Source organism: Talpa occidentalis, unplaced genomic scaffold (genome assembly GCF_014898055.3).
Source record: "Talpa occidentalis isolate TD23 unplaced genomic scaffold, MPIMG_talOcc4v2.1 talOcc4.17, whole genome shotgun sequence".
Taxonomy (NCBI): Eukaryota; Metazoa; Chordata; class Mammalia; order Eulipotyphla; family Talpidae; genus Talpa; species Talpa occidentalis.
In genome coordinates, this window is record NW_023601754.1 from 13,489,262 (window position 1) to 13,515,390 (window position 26,129).

The window sequence follows — 26,129 nt, forward strand, 5'->3', positions numbered from 1 at the left end:
AAAGGATTTAAAACTTGCAGGGGGGCTCTCTGCAAAACTTTAATTCTGTTGTTTTTATCATTGTTATTTGCATGTGGAATTGCTGCAAAGCATATTGCTATTAAGGAAGGATCACTTAGAAATCTTGCAGATAGGACTGGATTTACACATGTCTTTTCTCTTGGTCTAGTCAAAATATGCAAAGTGTCATTTCTCTTTTTGTCTATGAGCCGAGAGAATCTTCTCCTCTGGTCTTTGAATATTCATTGAAAAATCTCAAGTTCTAGTAAGACATTAAATTAGCATCTTAACCAGGAAAGAGCCTACGAATGTTTTCATTTTGCCCCTTTTTTTAGGATTACTGAATTTTATTGGAATTATGTTGAGCAGGAAAAACAACTGGCAGACTTTACATTCTGCTGCATTAGCTTGGATTCCTGAAGTTTGCCATTTGGCGGACCGATGGCTGGCTGCATCTTTCAAATGATGCCCAGCTAATAACTGAAAATGTACTGCAGAATTCAGGAGCAGAATTGGTGGAGATAAAGCTCAATGTGAAGGACTGTGTCCTCCCTGGTAAAAGAGTAAGAATTGTGCATTCCTAAAAGAAAGGACTTGATTCTACATTTTGCTGAAAGAAAAAGCATTCCGGCGATTTTTCAAAACTAGTCTTCAGTGGTTGGATTTTTTAACTTTATAAGTTTGTGATTGAATATTCTGAGTGAATGGATTCAGGGTAGATTTAGTAAGACCTTATATTTCATTTAAGAATCATCCAAAATAATGGGGAAGGAGTCCCTTGGTCCACTTTCCATTAAAGTTCTCAAAGTTACATTTGGGTGTTTGGGTTAAAATCTCTAAATGAGTGAATTTTCTCCTCCTTGATGAATGATAAATAAGCTTTGCAAATACAACTTTTTACTTCCTTCTTGGATTTTAATGGAAAAGCTCATTTGCTTTTCAAGAAAAGGCTGAGGCCTGTTCAGGAATCGATGTCACTGCTCTGTGACCAGGTTTTGGTTCTGGGGGGAGTCACAAATAAGCCAGGAGTCAGGAGTTCTCTGTGGCACATCCCTTGAAGACATTAAAGGGCCCCGATGTGGGGGGAACGCATTGATGACCTTGCTGGCACAAGTCAGATTTCCAGGGACACTGCAGGGCTCTGTGACTTTGTGCTTCCATTCAGTTTTAGCTCATTTAAAGCCATGGTGTAGCTCTCTCTCTCAGAGAGGGGACTCCACTCCACATGCTGCACCGTTGTTTCAGATTCCATCTTAATTTGGGTTTATGAGAATCCCATGAACCCATAAAACATGCCTCTCTTCACTGGGTCAACATCTGGGAATGCTGTAACGGTAGCATTGGACCAGCCTTTCAACAAATAGACAGCAATAGAGACACATATCCGCCAAGTTGGGTCGAAAAGGAATAAGTAATTCATCCTCCAACTACTGAAGTTCAACAAAAAAGGAAGGCACTAGAGGTCACTCTTACAATGTGAAGCACATCTCTGGAATTATCCTTGCCTTAGGAAAGCAGAGCTCAGTCTGCCCTGGAAGCACTTTTGTCTTTCTAATCCTCTGGCCAGAGTGTTTGGGTCTGCAGCATACTCAGAGGGTTGATTGGGCCTCTGGTGGTTTATGTTTGTTTTCTTAAAGTCCAAATAAAAGGCAGACTGACATTACATGGCTTTCTTTTGTAATATATGTTCTTAGTAAAGGAAAGGTGCACTGTTGAGCTCTCAGGAGAACTGAATACTCATGGCTCCTTGTCTGTGGCTGGACCTCTGTCATGAACACTTAAATTTTCCATCCATTTTTCTATATTCTTTCAGCCTTGGTTTGTTCAGGCAGTAATTTAATGTTCTCTGAAATATGATAAACATCAAGATCCTGTAAACTTTTAAATTACTTGACACATCTTGACGTATCAAAATGCAATGAAATGACTTCAGATGACTAAAGTGTCTAGTAATTTTCAACTAAAATCACTTTCTGTGGTTAAAAGAAGATGTCCATACCCTAATTTTTATTTTGTTTTTCAATATTTGGTAAGTTTCTTTCTTTATTATTTTAAGGAAGCAAGGTCTATTTATTACCAAGTCATGGTACTCCTTATGTTCTATCCTTTTTGGAAGAACAAGCATGTAAGTTTCCCAGCAAGGATGGAATTTAATGTATGGGCGTGCGACCACCAGCAAGCATTTGAAATTTTCAGGTGTTACTACTAACTACAATAATTCTTCTGGACAAGACTTTATATTAAAACTTGAATCAATCTGGAATGCCAATATTGAAGTCAGGGAGAACTGAATATAAATAAAGAAAATTAAAGGTTTGTATGTCAGATGAATACAAAGACCTTCTCTCTTTTCTGAACAGCTCGTTTACCAAGAGCTTGTCTATCACCCACTGAGTCAGCTCAAAGCTGCCAATGTAACAGCTTCCACAGGACAGGCCTCTGTCCCCTAGGGCCAGCTCAGGGACTCGGTGAACTGTAATTTGAATATTAGTTGATCTAATTAACCAATGGGGTTTCTGTGCAAGCACATCCCCATACATACACATACATACACACGTGTGTTCATATATGTGTGTGTGTATATGTATATACATAAGTATAAGCCACTAGACCCAGGCATGCACACATTTTTGGTGGCTTTGCTTACTCTACCTCTGTCTAAAGGTGAAATATATTAAATAGACCACATCCTTTGCCTACTCATACCCTTTCAAAAACTGTGAACCAGTTCTAGATCTGTTCTCTTTGTATATGTTGAGGTGTTCCTTTCACAAAAGTTTTAAGCCAATCCTCCTTGTAGGTCTTGGTCTTTGAGAAGGTGTAGAGTCTGTTGTTGACATTTTTACCTGCATCAAGAGAAATGCACAGAGAAGGGAGCCATCTCTTTATTTTAAAACTGCTCTTATCGATCTATAGTTTTTTTCCTAAACATTAGACGCTGCAGAAGGGGTTGACTCACCCCAAAAGATGGAACAGGTGTAAGCAGAAGGCAAATAAAGTTTTGCTTTTATTTTAACTCTTGCAGATCATGTGATGGAGGCTCCCAGGTCTCAGGTATGCTGAGCCTTGCTCAGAATTTTAATGCTCACCAAATGGCTTAGGAATGACTTAATTAGAAGTTAACTTCTCATTGGGTTCTTGCTTTTCTCTAATTGAAGCAAAGACTGCGTATGAAGTCTACCCTGAAAAAAGCATTAAAGATATCTTAAGGTCAGCAATAGATGAAGATAACTGCTTGAGTAGATGATCACTCTTGCGGGCTCTGGGTTGCAACTTGAAGGCTACTGGACAGATTCTGAAATTGTTAACGCAAAACCTTGCAATGCTGCCTAGAAGCTTCCTTTTTGTCCTCGTCTTTCCAGAGCAAAAAGTAACTAGAATACAACAGTAAAGCAGTGATAAAAGACAATTATATGATGCAAAACATAACTCACTAGCCTTTAGATATGAAAATGAGCATGCACTTTGGCTCACTTTTCTAGCAGCAATACTGATTTGTTCTCATCAATTTGGTGCATTCTGCCCACTCCTGACTGTCACCATCCCAACCCCTCCTGGTAAAGACAACACAGCTCAAAGCTAACATGGGGATGGAGATCAAACATTACTTCTACATGACACCCACTGCTTACTCTAGGTAATAAACTTTTAAATGTCTTCTAAGATTAATGTCAGAATTTGTATCATATATAAACAACTCCTTTATGGAAGCCAATCTCTATATCAAGATGGAGTGATTTACTTCTGCAGTGAAAACAGGCTAATGAAATTGTGTAACCTCAGTTATAAGGGGATATAATGTTTAGTTCAAAGGTTGGTAAAATGCTGGCCATGGGCCCAATCTGGGCCCCTGCCTATTTTGTAAATCTTGTGAATTAATAAAGGCCTTTATATTTTGAATTGTTTGAAAAGAATGAAAAGAATTATTTGCAGCTCAAAATAATTATATGAAATTTAAATTTAAGCTATCCATCCCTCTGAGAAGATCTATCTGACAAAAATTTATATTCAGTTTTTACTCTTATGTTTGCGACTTTGTCAATACAATTTTCTTAAAATTGATTTCCCTCTTGTTTTATAAGGGCCTACATGATATTCTTCACTATCTGACCCTTAATAAGAAAAGCTCATCAACCCCTGATTTAAATACAGTATAAATAATGGTGAGACTTGGAGATTGTATACATTATATTGCTATCACACAATTTTGTCTTAGTCAGCACATAAATGCACACTTGTGGGTTTTTGGACCCAAAGACAACACTGCTTTTGCCAGGAATGATACAGAAGAAATCTTCAATTTAGTATCTTTCTTCCTGTATTTGTTTTTAGAGACTTACTGTGCAGAATCCTTCTATTTCAGTGGTTATCAATTATTTGCAACTGTTTGTGAAGTGTCCGCAGTTATGGTTATGAGAGGGCCACTTTCAATCTCATGTAATCCCCATTAATATAAGAAGTTTAATGCAGTGTATAGGTAGTTGCAGCTGAGTTTTTGTTTTTTTTTTTTTAAAAATCCTATTGTGATTGTATGTTGCCATGAATGTAAAACATTCCAGTCCATACTAATCAGAAACTTGCATTTGGAACCTCTGTTTGTCCGAGGGAGGTGATCACACTGGAAGAATATACTGTCCTCCATCACTTTTATAGCAGCAGTGTCCTAAAAATTCTAAAATTGTTAAATTTTCTATAATAAATTAAAAACTGGCTTTTCACTTAAGCACTGCCCACTGAGAATTCATAATAATGAAGCAGGTGTCTTTCACTACTCATGCCAACATAATTAATTTTTATGTAAATACCGTGTCCATTTGGGATTGTGTTTATTTTTCATTTCCAAGAACTGATCACTGGCCTCATTTTATTTACACTACATTGTTAACTGCAGTATTTTTTAAAGTTATAAAATATACTGGACTATACATTTAAAAAATTCTTTTCAATCCAAAATTCATGGTTGCTTTTTTTTTTCAAACTAAATATCCATGTTAAAACAGTTGTTCATAATGTTTTTAGTGGTTCTACTCTAGTGAAGATTTCTGCCTTATCAAAAGACCAATTTTCAAATCAAAGCCAACCTGAAACTGTCCTATAGAGCTCACTGACTTGGCGTCAGCAAAAATTGTGACTATCTCATGACTGCCCCTGTAAACAAATGACTCCGGGCAGAGATGCTGGCATTACAATGCCTCTGATTTTCTTTTCTTTCTTCTTCTTCTTTATTTTTTTTTACAATAGAATATCAGTGTTATTTTACAAATCATCTATTTTTCTCATTTCCTTACTGTATTTAGACTTTGAATCTAACTTATCTCACATCAATCAATACTGGGGTGTGAGTATTGTCCACTAATGAGTCATATGACCTTTAGTTTGCCAGTTAGGTTTTCTAAGAAGTTCTTCATTACCCTTTTCGAAAATCTTTTCCTTTCCTTCTTAGTGATTACAAGTTTTCCTAATGGCCCAGCCTCTAAAAAACGGGAGGAAGAAAAAGTACAATTTATGTAATATGCTACTAAGTCTCAGACATGCATATTCAGATTGGTAGGTAAATGTTTCTGGTGAAATATTAATTAATGCCAACATTAATCTGATTTTCAGTGGCCTGGTTTTTCCTTATTGCTTACCTGATTTTTTTTTTCATTTTTATCAATTCAGAACTTTTGGTCTCAACTTCATATTTATTTAGAATAAATGGGTTTCTTCTAGCTGACTAGTATGCTGGGAAGGGGTGGAGTTTCACAGTGTACATGCTTAAAGTAAGTGTTTCCATAGTTCATCCTGTTTGTGAGATGAAGTGAACTTTTTTGGTGGTGGTGGCAATGGGGTGAATTTTCATAGAATATATGAATAATTGTTTTTAATGGGTATTTCAATAGGTACTTTTAGTAATATTCTTTAACAAGCAGATCTTTGAAAGCAGGTCTTGAATTGTGGTATCAAAGGCTAAGTAAGGTTAGTTCGATCTTGATCACTTTAAAAGTCTCAGAAAGAGAAATAAATACTTAAAACTAAAAGTAGACAGAAATTATGGAGTCTTAGGAGACCCTGTGACTCTCATTGGCAGGCCTTTTAAAGGAAGAATGAACTCATTAAAAAGCCTCAACTCACTGCATCTATTTAAATGAAGTGATTGAAGTTTAATATTGTCATTTCAGGATTTTGAGATTCCTTTTCAAAGAACAGGTTTAAAATTTGCCTGAACAGTAATAGTTTACCCATAACTCTCAATTATAATAAATTGCATTTCTAAATAACCAAGATGTCATCGACTATGATGACACCTTCCAAAATGTTGATCACTCTGGAACCTGGGGGCTTGGTATTGGTAAACACCCAAAATAAGAGGCGATTTTTGTTTCCCAATTGACTTTTAGAAGATAATGGTTTTGCCAGGATGCTGACATGCGTGTTAGTGAATGAAGCTATACTTTCTATAGTGGTAAAGAACATACATACAAAATTCATTACCAGGGATAGTTACGGCTTCAGCCCTCCGGTGGAAATTGGTATTTGGAAAAGGAAGAATGTGCTTGGTTGGGTGTTTTTTCTTCTCCCAATGAGTTTTTGTCATGGTTCATGGGAAAGTGGTACTCTGGTAATAAAATGGGAGAAATAGCATAACAGGAGGGAAAAATGAGCCTGTTTATGTTACACTTAATGAGTCATTCCAATGTAATAATTGGAAAAGTGAGTGAAGCCTGAAAACATTTGACATTTTAAGTAGTTTAAAATTAGTAACTATAAAATTTTTTAATGCCATAAGTATTTAATAGAGCAGTGATGAAATTTACCTCTAAGGATTTTAAATCACAAAGGGAAAAAAAAATGGTGTGATATGTATCAGTTGGCCTATAGCTCTAATTACTTTTTTTTATTAAATACCTCTCATTATTTGGCAATGCTATCGAATAAGATGTTATATGCTTTTAAATCATAAAAGACATATTTGTTTCTGTAACCATTTTATTTCCTGCAGGCAATTATGGTACTTACAAGGGAGGTCATAGGTTGATATTAGTTTAGAAGCAGTGTGTCAATATATAAATTCACCTGCCTTCCCAAATTACATTTATTGTATAGTTTTTAGACACCCCGTGACCTGTAATTCCATTACTTGACTTACTCTGCAGTTATAATCTGTTGGGAGTTATTTTTTTTTCATGTCCTTCGATTCAGGGCACTGATAAACTCCCTAAGAAATTGGTCACAAGCCTTAGAATTGGTAAATGCCTGGATGACATTGAATAAGTGTTTCAACCCTGTGGCTTACACTGAGGGTCCCACGTACTGTTAATATGAACCAATTACCTTTGCTGTTCTAGACCCAAGAGAGACTTCTTAGAAAATTTTAGAGTTAAATTTCTCTGTGGAATAATAGCTGCCCTACGAGATTGAATGTATAGTTGGCTCTTTAAGACTCATCTTTAGCTTTCAAATATAAAATATATTGGCAATTATGTCGATCAGCAGATAACCAAGAAGAAGGAGCTACATTGAAAATGATCTTTAAGGGAAATGAGTTGTTGAGATGAAACTGTCATTGTGTGTGTGAGAGAGGGAGAGGGAAGGAGAGAATGTGTGTGTACATGTGAGAAAATATTGTGTGTTTGGGAATTGGGGAAGAGCCTATGTTGGTTGTCGAGAAATGGAGACTTTGCTCCTCCTGGATGTTATATTTTTAATTAAGTACGGCTGGGAAATAGAATGAGATTGTTTCTTATTTGCTACCCATACCAAAATAGTCTCCAGTATAGTGTTAAAACAGAGGATGGAATTTAAAAAAATAGCAGGAGATCTTTCTGGATGCAGTTCAACTCATCCCAAAAAGAGGAATAATGTTGCCCTTTTGTGACCCCAAAGTGCTTTGTTTTCTAGGATGTGACACGAAGACCGCAGAGTCCCCACATATAACACAATCTCCAGTCACTTCCAGCATGCCTGTCTTTTTTTTTTTTTAAAGATTTATTTATTTATTTATACATGCACTGGGTACAGTCAGAAGCGTGGGAGGGTGAGAGAATTCACCAGAGCCAGAGCAGGGAACAGAACAGGCAGAAGGACCGAAGTACACTGCTGGGGGTAGCAGCAGGCACGGCAGGAGAGGTCTGCAGGGCTATGTGGGACCCTTGGCTGGCTGGGATTGAACCAGCACTGCAGACGCTGCGGGCAGCCTCATAGCCCAGTGCTCAATCGCTGCGCCACTGGGAAGCCCCCATGCTTGTCTTTCTCAACACGGCCATGGAGACAGAAAATGGCAGGAGAGGTTGGGTCTTCAAAGGCCACTCAGTAAATGGAAGCATATTTTAACTCTTGAAGACAATACAGTAAAGCGATACTAGCACCAAGAGAAGGGCATTATCAACAAAGTTTAACATTTTTCACATCATTCACTTTTATCTCTCTATTCTGGCTGATTTAAAACAAAAAGATTCTATCTCCCAGGCATAAGTCTGCATGAATGCTTCACGATCCTCATAATTAAGGATTTATAATTCATATTTACATTTGCCATGTTTTAGATGTTTAGGACTTAATTAAAAGAACATTGCTAAAATAAAAGCCATTCTCTCTAAAGTGGTGGTGAGGGAATTCTGTGCAAGGTTATAAAGCTGCTCAATTAGGCGCCTTTGTTCCACTGTGTGTATCATTTCTGTGCCACTTCAACACAGGTCCTGAGTCATGATCCCGTGAAGAAAACTTCATACACCTGTGAAGTGTCGGCATGCTGCCTCTTAAGTATCATAAGATGGGTAACCTTCCTGAAAACAAACAGAAGAGGGAGAGAGAACTTGGGACAGGCACTGGAATAGACATAAGAAAGAGATAACATTTTTGGTTGCTTGAACTCATAGCATCTTGTTGGAGCTTCTCACAAAATGGAACCTGAAAAAGTAAAGTAATTTCATAGTTAAATATCTATGAGAGAAATGGAAAACATAGGCTAATACAAAATTCAAAAATCTATGAATAGAATTGTGATCACAACACTATCTGTGCTTCCCCTGTCCATCTGAGCCCCTTCCTGGTGAGGCCAGTTTGTTTTTTGGAAGCTCTGTGTTCGCCTGTGGGGTGGTTTCTGTCTCCCTGTATACCTATACTTGCAACATGAAATAGATTAGCATGAAAAGAGTGTTTTTGGTCTCATTAATCACTGAAACGTTCTCTAGAGAAGATGCCGGCAGCTCTCTGTTTTTCTGAGTTAGCAAAATCGAGCCTCCCGTGATCATTTTCCTGTTTCATTTTCCTGGATGTGAGATGATCTGGCTGTGGCATCTGTCGTCTTAGTGATTGCCAGAGTTGATTTGGCTGATACGACTGGCGAAGCAGCTGTCCCCTCCCGCTCTCACTTCCTATGACTTTCACCCCTTCCATTCCATATCTCACAATATTTTTTAAGTACTATGGATATTATTGTGTTTTGGGGGAAGTCTCCCATTATGCCCTGATACCTATAACCCACCTTAACGTTTCTATAAACAAAGCACGTCTTGCCTAACATGATTAGGTGTTTTTAAGTTCAGAATTATTAGCCAAGCAAACAAATCTACCTACTGTGTGTGTATTTGCTGGTCTTTTCTCATTTGTCAGTTGTAACTGTTTTCTCTCTTTATAACTGTTTTCTCTCTTCTGTCCAATTCTTGAGTCCTCTAGACTCTGTCACAGGGCCTTTGCACCTGCTATTCTCATAGCCTAGTTGTCCTCAGTCACTTTTTTGAACCTTTCTGGAAACCGTCTACTAAAGGCAAAACCTCACCTCCTCCCTCTGTGGGGACTTAGCTGATCAAACCACTCAACTTTTACCATTCTTTCCAAAATTCCTTAAGACCTTAGGTGTTCTATTTCTTTCCTTTCCTGACCATGAATCAGAACTGATTTTTTTTTAAGTCTCCTTTACAAAACTATGAAATCTTTGATTCTTTTGATCATTTCTATGTCTACAACATCTGGTAGTTGCTGTAATAAAGAGGAGAGGCACTACAAGCGAAAAGAATACACCACTAGGTGGCTTATTCTTTTTTTTTTTCAATTAATTCACCAAGGAAAGTGGAAATGAACAGAATCAAGCCCAACAAAATGGAACGTTGTGCATGTTGGTAATGATACAATCCGTCATTTTTATTTAGGGGCTCATTGTTTTTGCTACCTTTTAAAAGCCTTTATTTGCCTTTGTATTTATCTCTATTATATTTTATTTAGTTAGGTCAAGCACTTGATTCTGGTCTGTCACAATCCATTACAAGGTGTATTATATCTTACTGTGTCTTGCTCTTTCTCTTTCCCTCTCTGCTCCCCTTTTATACTTAGAGAAAATGCAGGTTGATAGTCCACTAATGTAATCATTTTGCGATTGAGGACTCTCAGCGGGCAGGCATACAAAGAGTACATCCGGAGCATGAAGCTGGAAGGGAATCTGCCATCTTCCCTGCCATCTTCAGGCCCCCACACCTTTACTGACTCCTGGGCCTTCCCCTTCAGCTTGGTAAACTACAAAGTTCTCGCACATTCCAGGGAGAAATTTTCAATTCCTTTGTTTCTCTTGGGCTTCAGTTTTTTTTTTTTTTTTAGATTTTTTTATTTATACAAGAACCAGGGTATAGGCCAGATATGCGGGAGGGTGAGAGGATTCACCAGAGACAGAGCAGGGAACAGAACAGGCAGACTGACGAAATACACTGTTGAGGGGAGCAGTGGGCAAAATAAGAGAGGTCTGCTCGCCATGTGGTTATCTCCACGGCTGGTGGGGATCAAATTGGCACTGCAGAGGCTGCGGACAGCTTCACAGTGCTGTGCTCAACCACCTGCGCCACCAGGGAATTCCCTCAGTTTGTTTATATTGTTTTTATTTTACATTTTCCTGTTTGGAGACTTTTCCTCTTTACAGAGGGGAGAAGACAAACAAAATTCATTTTCTATATTTTCCTTTTCGTCATTAACTTTATAAAGTGTGGGCCCTCAGCTTGCTCTTTTGTGTATAAACGCTCACAGAACTTGTTCAACCTTTAGCATTTTTGTGACCATTGCTTTTTTTTATGTAAGAACTTGTATTTTCCTCTTCCTTTACACACATCTTCTTAAAATTATTTCTCTGTAAACCTTCATCACTTATTTAGATTCCTCTCCTGTTTCTTCCTGTTCATGTGTGATTTGGATTGCTAGAGTTGTCCATACATGTCGGCACGTGTTATTAACATTGGGAAATATTCCTTTGGATTGGGCTCTATGGACTCTTGGGTACCCCTCAGGGGGCTGTGAGGTAGACATCTTTATCACTATTTTATAAAGTAGGATATTGACATTTAGAAGGTGCTTTCAAAGTTAGGAGGAACTTATTCCATTGAGTAAGGAAGAATCAAGCTGAGACTTGAACGTTCAGCCACCTTTCATAGTGCAAATCCATTGTCTTTGGAATGGAACAAACATACATATCTTCTCCATGAATTTTGAAATCATCTCCCCTGAGTGTTAGAACCATATAGGTTTCTTCTCAGGATTTCCTCTCTTGGCAGGATTAATTCTAGAATAATATGCTCACTCTCTTCCAATGTCCACAGATTCTTCCTTAGCAGGCAGCGTGAAGGGTCAGATATCATTCACTGTGTGTGACTGTAAATCTTCTCTGAACATGCTCTCCTCCCTGATACCCCAAAACTTAATCACCCCATCCAAAGTCCTTTTTTGAGTCAACAATTCCAAGAATAGATTATAAGATTATAAGGGGCAGAAACAGCTCAAATCACAAAGCAAAAGCAACTCCTTTCTGCAAGATGGCCACACTGCCTGACCAAGACACTCCTCTAGTTTTGTTTCTCCACAAGACCTTCTCCTTCCCCATTTCAGGGTTATGCTCCCTCTGGGTATTCTATTAGGCTGCTAGAGCTGCTGTAATAAGACACCACAGACTGGGTGGGTATACAATAGAAATTAATTTTCTCAAAGTTCCAGAGACTAGAACTCAATGTGCAAGGACTAGTTTCTAGTGAGACTTCTCTTCCTGGCCTGTGCCGGGCCACATTATTGCCAGTCCTCAGCTGTCCTTTCCTCTGTGAGTGTCTTCAGAGAGAGCTCTGGTGACTCTTCCTCCTCTTCTCTGGACTCCTGTCCTAGGCTATCAGGACCCCTACTCTTAAGATCTCATTTAATCTTAGTTCCTTCTTTAAAGGCCTGTGTTGGTCAATTGAGACCAACTCCCAGTGGGGGTATGTGGAGGCTTCCCCCACATCAACAAGCAGTTCTCACACATCAGCAGAATATCTGCAAATTCAACTCATTTCCACCTCATTCTGATACTATCTACCTACCTGAGTAGACAGACTCAGTCTCTCCAGACTACCCTCCCCTTTAGCATAGTCACAAGCACCTCTGCTACTGTCCAACTGGCCGCAATTCGGGGATTCCCTGGGCACCATCCTCAGGTTTGATTCTTTTTGCTTGAACAACTCAGAGAATTCAAGAAACCTTTTAATTTGATGTAGTCCCAACTGTTTATCCTTTCCTTCACTATCGCTGCTTTGGGTGATGTGTCTTTAAAGATGCTACTGAGGTGTATGTCATGTAGTGTTTTGCCTGTATTTCCTTCTATACATTTTATGGTTTCACATCTTATGTCTAGTTCTTTAATCCATTTTGAGTTGGTTTTTGTGCATGGTGTGAGGTAGTAATCAAGCTTTCACATGGATGGAGCTGGAAGGGATCATGCTCAGTGAAATAAGCCAGAAAGAAAAGAAAAATACCGGATGGTCTCACTTATAGCAGGAATTTAGAAGACCCAAATAAGGGATTAGGAAAAAGACTAATTATAATAAAGTAAAAATCAAAATCAACAAGCAAGAGACAAACTATGGGGCGGGGGTGGGGAGAAGGGAGTAGGATCAAAACAAGGGGGGTGGCAATTTTACAGGGACTATAACCAAGATGAAAATACCTACATTGTGCAAAAAATGATGTAAAAAATATATGAAAAAAGAAAACCATTTATTCACTAGATCACTGATTTATTGCAAAGGCTGTAAGTCAGGAACAGCCAGGTGAAAAGATGGAAAAGCCATGAAGCTTCCATGCCCTCTCCACGGGGGCTCTTTTCCCCCAGATCTTCATGCAGTCACCAGCCTGGATGCTCTCTGGAGCCTCTCCTTTTGGGTTGTGATGGAGGCTTCCTTACATCGCTGGTCACTGACAGTAGGACTCAAATTCCCAGCCCCTCTCCTCTCCCTGGAGGTCAGGGTAGGGGTCACAGGTGGGGAATAGGGCCCTGAAGGTTCCAGTCCTCTAATCATATGTTGGTTCCCTGACAAACTGTCCTCCTACCTAGGTGCTTCCCCAAAAGCTTACGGTGTTAACATAACAAGAGACACCTTTGTCAGTCTCAACACTTAGGAGATGCCAGACCTTCTAGAGGCTATAGGCCAGGAACTATATAGATGAAGGCCAAATTTGTATGAGAAATGTATTTATTTGGCCACCTGAATAACCAAATATATAAATACATATATGTGTGTGTATATATAGATATATTTTTTTCCTTAGAAAGCTCACTATTCCAAAGATCTATCCCCAAGTAAGTCACGTTTAGAGTGATGGCTTCAATATATGAATTTGGGAGGGGTGGAGACACAATTCAGTTCACAATAAACGTGCTCTTTTTCAAAACTACCTGAATAAAGTGACTTTTCGCTTTGGTGTTTGATAGAATTTTTCAAAGTTCAACAGCAGAAATAATACTTTTACTGATTGAAACTTACCCGGTGAGTGATGTATCTTCCAACTGAATCCATCTTCCAGGGCGTCTTCTGTTCATCCATTAGCTCCTACCGCCTGGTGCCTGGGGTTGCTACCACCATCCAACCTTCCTCTTGTTCTTTCCTTTTCTCTGCACCTGGTCCTCTCCCCTAGAAAAACCATCTTAATAAAACAAACAAAAGAACCTTCCCATCATTTCACAAGTTTAATATCTTTGACAGAAGTCATTTCCTTTGTGCGCATGATTCTATTTTAAATCCTCCTTCCAACAAGACTTAGGGTCAAAAGTTACTACCTTTTATTAAAATCACCTCTTTATTTATCACCCACGTGCCCACAACTGTTGTCACAAATGTTACTTTTTTGCCCTTCAAATGACATTCTCCTTTGTGTCACCCAGTACTCTGTACTTCCCAAGAGTTGGTTTTGCCATTTGTTTTCTTTGACACTTTCCTTTTATGATCTGTAAATTCCAGGGCTCACAGATTTCCCCTTTTTCCCTGTGATGCTTTTTATGTCTAGCCAAAAGCAAGCAGACCCCCCCCCCGCCCCATCACACACACACACTCATTGTCTAATAATTTCTTTAGATTCAATTTGAAATTTGTCTAATCTGCCGAATGCCCTCCTAGCTTCGGGAACTGGGGCAGATGTTTGCCATACATTATTTCACTGCATCTCCACACAGCATCTGTTCACCACCAGTCTTCTCTCTCACGCATGCCTTTCCATCCTCTCCCGTGCATTCCCCTGCTGGCTAAATAGTCTTTGTATTTGTCCTTCTTAATCGCTCCTAGTAGCCCATTGGGTGGTGGTGCTCTTGTTTAAAATTCTTCCTTTTTGGGAACAATTGGTGGTACATTGATTTATTTTTTAAATTCTCTTAGTCTACCAGTATCTGCTTCTAGTAGCATATGGCCATCTTAAGATTCTTGTAATTCTCTAAGATCACGGTATCTTAAGCCATTTACAAATGTCAATGTCATGAAGTGTTCCATGTCTTTATACCACTTTGGGGGGAAGAAGGTATTTAAAGCAATAGCTGTCTCATACCCTCCCCTTTCTTGATCCAGAATTTATAACACTTAAAGATGGTTCTGTGTTTCTCCTAGCAGTATCATTTGTTCAAACATGAATCAGCGGTGGTGGGTAGAGATTGCCACATCTGACAGATCTCAGAAGCGCATCTGTCACCCTCCAGGAAACCAGCTCCCTCATCAATTGGTCTTGTCAGTTACACATAGTCATCTGGCCTCAGCCCTCAGCAGCTCACCCATCATCCCTACCCACGTTCCGCTCTGGAGTTCCGTGCCTGTGGCCTCTGAGGGCAGCTGCAAACATAGGTTTCACTTGTAACCATGAACCAAGTATCTTCTCCAGAAGGCAAGAGTCACTATTTATGGGAGAACTTCCTAACTGCCCTTGCACTCCCACCTTGGCCCTGGTTTTGATTTCTTCTGGTGTCCCAGAGTTTTGTCTCTTCTTTTAAGAAGAAAAAAAAAAAGTAATGTCTTCAACCTTTTGGAGAAAAATTTTAGCATCCCAGGGAAAATGGACTAGGATTCTTCCAAGTTTTTATTCTGTCCTTCAAAAGAGTAAGCAACCTACCTTTAATGAAAATCAACACGAAAAATAAATTACTTTGGATTGACAACTTTGAATGAGAATTGTTTCCCTTTTTAAACCAGCATCAATACTGCTGGAGCCAGTCTCTCAGAACAGAGATAAGATTTCTGGAAGAGATCGGATAGGCTTTTGAATGGTGTTCCTCATTAATCCCAACTCCTTTTTTAAAAAAGAAAATATCAGAGACATTCAGAGACTCTGTGCCTCTCACTCTCTTACACCAGATCCCTCTTATCTAGCCTGGCTCTCTTGATGCTGTGCCCCAGGCTCTTAATATTTCCTTCTTACTACACTACAGCTTTACATATTTGCTCTATCGAACAAAGCAATGAGATAATCATTTTAATATTTTCTTTGAAACGGCAGTATTGATGAGAGGCTTTCCAGTCCTCTTCCTGATTACACAAGTGAAAATTATGAAGAGAAAGTGATTTCATAGGGCATTAATTAATTGGTTCTAAAGTGGGTTTCTCCTTAATTTGTAAAATAAAAAATTTAAGGCAGGCTTCTGTGATGGCACAAAGGGCAACCTTTCATAAAGTATACCTTCCTAGTTTTATAGTTATTTGCTTGAAACAAATTGCATAGTGTTGAAAATGAATGTGCTTAATCACACATTTCATGTGCTAGGCAAAATACCAGGTGAAGCACTACTAGCAATTGGCTAATGAAGGACTTGACATTAATTGCATCTTTCAGAATGAACTTTTTTTTTTTAAATTAAAAGAGAGTTGATGCCCCAAAACTGAATGTAGCATGTTTAGTGGAGTGAACTGTTCAGTGGTTTAGCATGTTTAGTGGTTTGAACTGAGACTTGTGGGCAGCTTGTATACTGTATGTTCAACAGTTTTTAAACCATATATTCTTCTAAAAACCACTAGATACAGAGTAAGCTCATGTCTGTCTCCCCTCTTGCCATTTCAAGGGTTCTCTTTATTTTTCGAATGAGCTTTCCATGTAATGTATAGAAAAATAAGTATCACATTTACCTTAGAGTTTCCAGAATCTGGAGGGTGAGTGGAGTGGGCAAGGGAATTACCCTTCCTTCCTTCTCAACCTGTAAGCCAGTGACTAGTGATTTTCTTGTTCTACTCAGGCTAATAAGGTAAACTCAGAACCCCTGCCATTCAGGATCCCAAACCATATGAGGTTGAGAGAAAGACATGACTTAAAGTAACCCTAATAAAAATCAAACTATGTTATGTACCCCTCTTCAGTCTAGATTCCTGTTGCGTTACCATTTAGTAACCCATGTATTTCCTGTCATGTCCTTAAACAAGGGGGGTGGGAATTGCATGGGGACTATCAGCAAGATGAAAATGCATACATGGTGCAAAAATGAAAAAATGATATAGAAATATATAAAATAAAAAATTAAAGTATAGAGAAAAATGGAATAAAATAAATAAAAAAAGTCATAAAGGTATGAGAAAACAAAACCAAAAAAAAAAATCAATAAATTACCAATAATATTACTAGAGTTAAAGTCCAATGAGGTTTTTTTTTAAAAATTTTTCCCTGACTGAGAATTGACAGTTTGAAAATTTATCCCATGAATTATACTGAGTGAATCTGTTCCACGGTAGATGAACCCTGTAAATGTTCCTTTGGGACCCTGGCTATTTTTCAGTTGCACCTGAAAATGATGATGATTCAGAGAATTATGCCCCAAAAAGAAAAGAACACTTGCTAAGTTTGTCATGAAGATTCTTTGGGAAATATCATTTCCATTTTTTGCATTATTTGGATTCATTCAAACAATTCTTTGCTATCAACAACGACTCTTCTTTGGACAGACTATTGTTCATTCATTCCACGAAAGCATCCCTTACCCTTGCAAGGAAGGTTCTGGAGACTTCTGAGGATTTCACCTTACTCAGCTCATCTTATTCATTTATTCACTCAACAAATATTTAGTAAGCCTCCCAGTGTGCTCTCTATCATTACACATGTCTTCAGCATCAGTGGTTTTGAAATGTTGTAGTGCTTGGAATCACTAACTTCTCCCTAACAATTGAGAATGGAAGTTTTGACTCCCAGATGCATAATGCTTTTGTGGTCCTATTTTATGCCTAAGGTTTTTCTTTGCTTGAAAACAAAATGTACAGAAATATTCAGGGTGCTATGGGGTGGCTGCTCTTACTGCAGGCAAGATGCGGAATGGCTGCTTTGGACAGTTCTAACCAGTTCGCCCAGGACTTGCAGCAAAACTCTGCCACTTCCTTAGGAAAGCCCAGCACAGAGTGAGAGGCATGATGAGAGGCATTTGGGGTGGCTGTGGGCAGAGTACCAGAGAAAGCTATTACTTGGGCAGACAAATAGTGGGATGAACAGGGGAGCCACGGGGGGAATGCAGTGGGAGGAGCAGCCAGTCAAAAACAAACCACCCAAAAATGCACCCCGGGCCTCCCTAGTGGTGCAAGGGGTTAAGCTTCGGCACTATGACATAATCTGCAGCTACTGCAGCCCAGTTCAGCAGACCTCTCCTGTCTCCCCACTATTCCCCATAGCTGTGTATTTCAGTGAATCCACCTGTTCTGCTCCCCACTCTGTCGCTGGTGAATCCTCTCATTCCCTGCAACTCTGGCCTGTACCCCAGTTCTTGTATGCATAAATAAATAAATCTTTAAAAAAATGCACCCAAATAGTCCAGAAGAACTGGCTGGAGATAAAGACAAAGAAGTTGTCACAAATGAGGAGTCCTGGGTGTGAAGTGAAGGACTAAGTTGTTTATCCAGATTACACAAGGGGTCATCTTCATATTGTGTGTTCTGTGCCTTTGATTAGACTTGCATTTTATAAAGTTAAACCTCTTGGTCCTATCAAGGATGGGGGTGTTGAGGGACGGGGGAATCAGTCCCTCCTGTGAACACAGAAATCAATATTTAGCAGGTGAGTTAATTCATTCATGTGAGAAGTAACAAGAGCCACAGAATAACCAGACAGTGATAATGGCAACAGAGAATGAGCTGGCCCCAGACTCGGTCCATTGTGACCACATAGGATTGACTGGATGCCATTGACTGAGAACAAGAAGAGGTCAATTTCTATTGGTGACTTTTACTTTTGTGTTGAGATAAATGGGGTTAGAACCCCAAAAGTATCATAGGTTAATTTTATGTAGCTACTTTCCTTCTGAATAGGATTTGTAAGTGCTTTCATATTTATTTCTTTGTTTTTTGTTCTCTTCTCCAACCTCCCTACAAAGGGTATTTAAATCTATGAGGTGTGTGTGTGTGTGTGTGTGTGTGTGTGTGTGTATACAATGCAATATTTTATGGATTCAATGCATTGTGGTATGTTGAGTAAAATATTACTGACATAAAGCTCGTACAAAATATTTTCTGGGGTGACATATTAGATTTTAATGACATATCTTACTTTTTTAAAGTACATTTTTATAAACTGGTTTGACATTATGTAAGTTTCAGGTGTACAGCATTACAACTCAGCATCTGTGTACACCACCTCATGATCCCCACCAACTATTTAGCTTCCATCTGCCATTACACAATTGTTCCCTTTACCCATTTCACTCAGTCCCCAGCCTCCTTCCCATTCCATAACCTCCAGTCATCCTCTGTATCTAAGAGTTGTTTTTCTTTTGTTTGTTTGTACTGTTTCTTTATATTCCACATAGGACAGGTCTTGTTTTTGGCAGAAACAAGAACACCCAGAACTCAGGGTTTCATAGAATATTCTTCTCTATCACTCTGAGATTGTTGATTTTTTTTTTTTTTTTTTTTTTGGTCTCCTACTCAAATACCTACCCCTGCTCCACCCATTTATCTCAAATAGTAGAGATTCAGCTCTTGCCCCTTATAGCAAAAAGCAGAATTCCTATTGTCAGGTTGTTGAAATGTTTCAGGACAAATGTATTCTAGGTTGAAGTTATTTGTCACATACAGAAAAAAGACCTAGATGGGAAAAAGCAAAGTTTGATCACAATTTTGCAATGTGCTCTTCAGGTTATTTTCAGCATAATTAAACAAACATTGACCAGGTTCCTGTTATGCTGAGTCCTGTGTTGGAAAACGGTTCTGCTAAGCTGGAGAGACTAAGCCGCTAGAATGCAAGAGAGAGGGGGCAGGAGGAGAGAGAGGGCGCACAGGTCGTTATGATGGAACTCTTTGTGCTATTTGTGGAAATGCCACATCATTCTGAATCCATTTCTTTCGCTCCATCTAAGAATTCAGAAGCCCATAGATGAATGTTATTGAATTACTGACCATATCTGATATCTGGGTATTGAGAAGAGCTGAGGTAATTGATCCCCCAGAGAGCTGCAGCTCTCCAGTATGTTCTGTAGCCTGACACAAGCTCCCGAGATTTAAAAATCTGTGCCAGGAAACATTTGAGACTTTGGGTTGCTCTCCTGTTCAACTGTTACATTGTTAAAATGTGCCCCTGGACATATCCAGCCTTGAGGAAAAACCCGGAAGGTTTTTACTCAACAAAGTTGTGAAGAGATAACCTTTGCTAATTTATGAGTGAATTCAGGGAATTTATGAAAAATAAGGAGACTTCACCTTCAAGAATGTTCTAGTATTTTGAACATCAGAATTTCAATTGCAACAAACATAGCAACTAGTCTTTAGAAACCTGTTGTATTATTTATATTATACAAATAATAATGGTACAATATTATAATAAATACTACTACTACTACTACTACTACTACTAGTACTACTACTATAATGATATTACAGTATTATTTAGCTAACTGCTCTTCACCATTTAAGAGTTCCCTATTACTCCCTTTAGCTTTGGTTTAAAACCAGCAAACAAATATTCAAAATTCTATTAGGAACGAATATGCCCTACCAATACTTATTCTCGACATTGTAAATTACTAAAGGTATTGAATGAACAATAATAAAAGATGATTATTTTTATTTAACCACAATGTGGTACAGTTCTGTCCTGCCAGATGTGTATATGTGTTGTGGATTAATTTACAATGAAAATTAATTTCTTATTTTAAAAAAATGAGATAGTAATTCTATAGGAAAAATCTTAATCCTTTCTGTCACTTAAAATTCCCCTAAATTAATTGAAATGTATGTTCTTAGGCTGTGAAATAACTGGCTGTTATCCCTTCAACTTATCAACTTTTATTAAATGAAAAGAAGCACAGAAATTTGTGATAGCTGATAGACAGACAGACAGACAGACAGACAATCTTTCCTCTGCTGGTGTAAATCCTCCAGGATGCTCTTTTCAGATTGCTTTACCCAAGAACTCTGAATAACTTGCCCTTTCTGATTTTGTTTGGCATCTGCAAGATATAAAAATGTCTGCTTTAAATATTTCTTTTTTTAGTTTTATTCCTACTATAAATCAGATACTAAACTAACACCAGAAATCAGGTCTGCTCTTCTCTCGTCTCCTTTTTATATCGAATGCATTATCTTTTTCTGATAACTCATAACCTTTGGAACTGATAACTTTCAAAAACCCTAAGGGACACATCTATTTTTCTGTACCTCCACCTACCTATTTGAACCATCACAAGTTATGGGTACTTTCTCCTCCTGTGTCCCTACATCCACCCCTTCCTTTTCTTCCACTGCCTTAGTTGGGAATGTGAGACCTTTGCAACTACACTATGCATCTGAGCATTTAGACAGGGGCAGAAACACGTGGGTCTTAGTGTATTATTTCAGTCTCTGTGCAAGCATCTGACACAGGGTGCCATGAGGACAAAGAGGATGTCTGAGTTTGAGGAGATCAGCCAAAATTCCTTGTGTGGAGGCTGTGCCAAGCTGACTGTCTCAGCAGTGACCCAGAGCACTGGACCCAAGTTGTACTGCTGGTTTGATTAAAATGTGACCATCCAGGTGCCTCCCTGGTGGTACAAGGGGTTAAGACGCAACTTATAAAGCTATCCACAGCCTCTGCAGCATGAGTTCAATCCCCGGCTGGCCAGGAGGCTACCCACGTGGCTCAGCAGACCTCTCCTGACTCACCCGCTGCTCCCCTCAGCAGTGTATTTCAGTCAATCTGCCTGTTCTGTTCCCCACTCAGTCTCTGGTGAATCCTCTCACCCCCCACATCTCTTGTATGCATAAATAAATCTTTAAAAAAATAAAGAAAAAAATGTGACTGTCCAGTTTAACCAAAATGTCGTCATAACATAATATTCCCGGTGCCTTCATATGAAGGGGTGGTGGGTAGGGGGAGGCAGAATTGAAATGAGTTTAGAATGAATTTCACAGGTGGCGATTTGATGAAGATGATCCCATTTGTATGTGTAGGAATAAGACGGTGGGCAGTGCTGGGCAGCTGCCAGAGCCTCAGTTCCAGGGTTCACCTAAGGGGAGAAATTCAGTAGGATCTGGTAAGGGAGCAAGTGAGTAAATTTCAGCAACATAAGCTCTTCAAGAACCCAATTGCATGCAGAAATATTGGCCAACTGGATTGCAAACTCTCTCCAGGCCCACACTTCAGTCAATGCAGGCATTTTCTGATATGCAGATGGAGCAGAGGAATGGAGTAACAGTTTTGTGGGTGGTGGGCTTTTAATGCCATTAGTGGATTGAGGAAGGGTAGGTAGGGCAGAATTTGATGTCCAAGTGCAGTTTGTACTATACTAATTCCTTTTTACTGAGTGTGATTCAATGTCCTCTGGAATCTGGTAGAGATTTTTAATCTCACCAATTATAATGTTTTATCTTCCAAAAGTTAAATAAGCTAACCTTTTTGCGGGTGATGTCTGGAATATCACTGGTGCACTTTGAAAGAAATCTCACCATAGAGACTAGAGCCTACTGTTATCAGTTTTATAGGGAACCCTGCCCATCCCATATCCTTGTAGGATAATGTACTCAAGATACTTACTCAAATAACTGTTTAAAAGTTCAGACAATAAAGTAAGAGTTGTGCCGGTAGCATAACTTAGTCATTAAAAGTAAAGATATTAAATGGGAAAAAAATGCCTAAAGCCTTCAGCAAGAAATTTTAATTCTCTGACCTTCAATTGCCCCTCTAGAGGAATGGAGATCATATCTTCCTTGCAGAGTTGTTAGGATTTTACATGGCTGGGATGTAGCCTGCAATACATGTAACTATTATTGTTATTAGCATTTTTCTCTAGAGGGCTCCAGTTAAACTATCAGTGGTACATTGGCATGGATCAGTTCACCCTATTAATAACTTAATTGCTAAGCATGAAGTCGATTTGCAATAGATTAGATGCAATAGATCTCACATATGTGAGAGACACACCTGAGAGATGGGTCAAGGAGAGGGCATCTTTTATATTGGAGAACTGAGGGTACATTTAAGTATTTGGTCATCTCAATAGTATTTTATAAGGACTAATATAAAAATGATAACTTATAGTCACTAAAACAAAGTAAACTATATAACATTCTTCCTAATTCCAGAGAAGTGTAAATAGAAGTAGACAAAGAAAATTCGCACAAAAAAGAGAAAGGGATAATAAACGTTTTGAATGAGACTTCGAAATTTTATATTTTCCTATAGCAGTTACTAGCTTTTAAGTGTGGGATCTCAAAAAGGCAAAATGATATGGCTACTTTTAACACCATCATCATATTAAAAGCTCAAGGATTATTTTAAATGAATTACTTTAAGTTCTAAAGTCAAATGATAGGTATTTAAAGATTCTTCATGGTGGGATATGGAAAGGAGTCAAAACATGTTTTCTACTTTTAAGTAGTGGATGATCTAATGCAACATCAAGATTAACAACTAATAGACTGTAATTTGTAGGCCTCCCTGGTGGCACAGAGGTTTAAGTCTCAGCACTATCAAGCTACCTCCAGCCCCTACTGCCTGAGTTCAATCCCTGGCCAGGGAGCTGACCCACATGGCACAGCAGACCTCTCCTGCTGCTCCCCTCAGCAGTGTATTTCAGTAGATCCACCTGTTCTGCTCCCCACTCTGCCTCTGGTGAATTTCTCAACCCCCCCTCACCTTGGGCCTACACCCCAGTTCTTCTACGCAAAAATAAATAAATCTTAAACAAAAGAGAATGGAATTTGCAAATAGTAGGTAAACTCACACACACTATTGACTTAGGATAATCTCCTTTTTGAGCAAGGAAAAGTCAACTAAATGAGGAACTTATTAAAATTACATCTACAGAATCCCTTTTCCCATGTCATGTAACACAGTCACCAGAGGAATATCCCATCATATCATAGGTTTTGCCTGCGCTTAAGGATGGGTGCGGGGCTGGAGGCGTTCTACAAAGTGCCTGCAAGCAGGGGCTGGAATCTGGGGCTCCGTTTTCGAAGTCTGCCTACTGAGGGACTCAAGCCCTGGCTGAGGAGATCTGGGGGTGGAAACATCCACACATCCCTCTAATTAGGGTTCCCTGGTGGGGGTGTGGCCATGTTGGAAGAAGGAAGGCTACAGAGCTTAGAACCACTACAGTCTATTCTCCCATTGGGCTAACTCACACCTGCTCAGCCAGCTTTGTAACTAAGCTGCCAAAAAGCTGAATGGAAACGAGCCCCGGAGGCCAGCCAGGCCTGTCCCTTGCTTGATTATGAAACCAAACACAATAATCTTAGCCAATGAAATGGAAATATCCACCACCTCATTTCATGTTATTCCTCAGAGAGGTTCATTGTTTCTAGTTGGTTTAGTACCCCACCCCCTCTGGTTAGAAATAACTTTATTAAAATAGCTTTATGGGCTCACCTATTAAAATGCATTTATCTGCGGAAAAACTCCTTCTCACTAGAAAGCCTTTGTAGAGGGTGCTACTTGGAGAAACAGATAACAACACAAAATAATTTAGTAATGCAATGGAGGTTTTAATTCAGAAATGTTGAAATATTATCTAACACGACTAGAATGGGAATTGAATTGAGGCTTACCCAATTTTCCCTCCAGGAGCCAAAGTCTAAAACATGGCAGTTTCAGATTGGGAATATCAGTGAGTGGACCTAGCACATACCTAGGTGCCGTGGTTCCATGCAACATTCTAGCAACACCTTCAGATGCAACCAATAGAGAGGTGCCCAATAGAGGTGTGCCCAATAGAGACACGCCCACCAGGGACATGCCCACCAGGGACACGCCCCTTTCTGCTTTCCTGGTCAATCCTGGCCGCTCAATTTCTGCACCATACTCCATCTTGAATTCTGCTTTTCCCAGCAGATGAAACAAATAACTAAATCTCCAAGAGGGGGAAAAAATGGCCTCCTGAAACATTTTTGTATCTTAATAGGAAACATAATTGTTTCTTAATAGGAAAATGACAGATGAGAAGGATATTTTACTTCTAAGTTAATACCTCTGTGCCAATTTTTTAAAAATATTTTTCATTGCGTTAGTATTGGTTCACACCATTGTTTTCATAATAGCTGTGTAGGATCCCCCCTTTCCAGGGCCAATTTTTTTAAGAGGGAAGGATAACAGTGTGGCAAGACCCTTTACATGCTGCCCTCTCATTCCGGTAAACTCACCTGGGCATAATTCTTATAGTAAGATTTTGCAAGAGATAGCCAGCTAAATTTTATTCTGTTCCAACACTTGAAGTTTTTCAGTTTATTAAATAAACACAAGAAGGCAGCAATCAGACACTTACATAGTACTTACTACATACCAGCGACCAGGAATCTCTGTGCTGACTCATTTAATTCTCAGAAGGCCCTGCTTACCCTAGTACTATCATTAGTCCCACTTAGAGACAGGAGTGGGGAGGCAGTTTAAATAAAGTGCCTCAGATTGATCAGTAATTGGCACAGGCAGGATTTGAGCCCAGGGAGGATGGTTCTGGAATGACATTTATAATCACTATGTCACACCACATTTTGGCTTCTGTGTGAAGTGACAGGTAATTCATGATGCTGACCCTCCAGACACTTTCATCTCAGCAAGTAGAGACCCAGACCCCCTGAGAAGTGCCTTAATGGAAGGCTGTTCAGACTTAGGAGGAATTTTCCAGAAGATGGGAGGGTGTGGCAATGGAGGGACTAAGGACTGAGACTTGAAGAATAAGCAGGGCTTATGATGGGGGGACGAACATGTCTCAGTTTTGTGCATTGAGAGGATTGAGATAATCTCCCAAATGACTTTGTGAATCACTGTCTTGGCTCGCTCAAGTTATCACTGTACATCAGTTTCCCATTGTCAACCCTAGTGGCTGACTCAAAACGGGAGTTCTCGTCATGAAAGCAATAGGTGTGTGTCACTACAATAGACTTAGAACTCCCCTGTCACAATCAGTGAGCAATATTTTGAGCCACAGAATGGGAGAACTTTTTCATTCCTTGATTCTACAATCACAGTTTGGTAACTGTGGAAGGCAGAGTAATGTCCTCTCAAGGATGTTCGCATCCTAATCCTCACCATCTTTGAATTTGTTACCTGGCTAAATGGACTTTATAGGTGTGATGAGATGAGGCTCTTGAAGTGGGGAGGTTATCTGTTACAGCAGTGACGACAAACTAACACAAACTAGTACAAACTAGATATTTACTTCCCTGCCTTTCTTCTTGGGTTGTAAAAAACAAACCATTGTCAATAGAAATTCATCCAAAAATTTTTAAATAAATCTATTTAAAAAAGAAGGAAAAGAGGGCCTCCCTAGTGACCTAGGGGTTAAGTCTCAGTTCTTTCACCACTACAGCTTGAGTTCATTCCCAGCCAGGGAGCTAACCCACGTGGTAGAGCAGACCTCTCCTGTCTTGCCCACTGCTCCCCTCAGCAGTTTATTTCAGTAGATCTACCTGTTCTGCTCCACACTCTGTCTCTGGTGAGTCCTTTCACCCTTCACACCT

General features: G+C 39.2%; 1 protein-coding gene across 5 annotated transcripts in view; it reads left to right on the forward strand.

Moving 5' to 3' along the window:
* Positions 1-26,129, forward strand: part of CNTNAP4 (contactin associated protein family member 4) — a 271,211-nt gene that overhangs the window by 39,369 nt on the left and 205,713 nt on the right. The gene's annotated exons all lie outside the window — the stretch shown is intronic.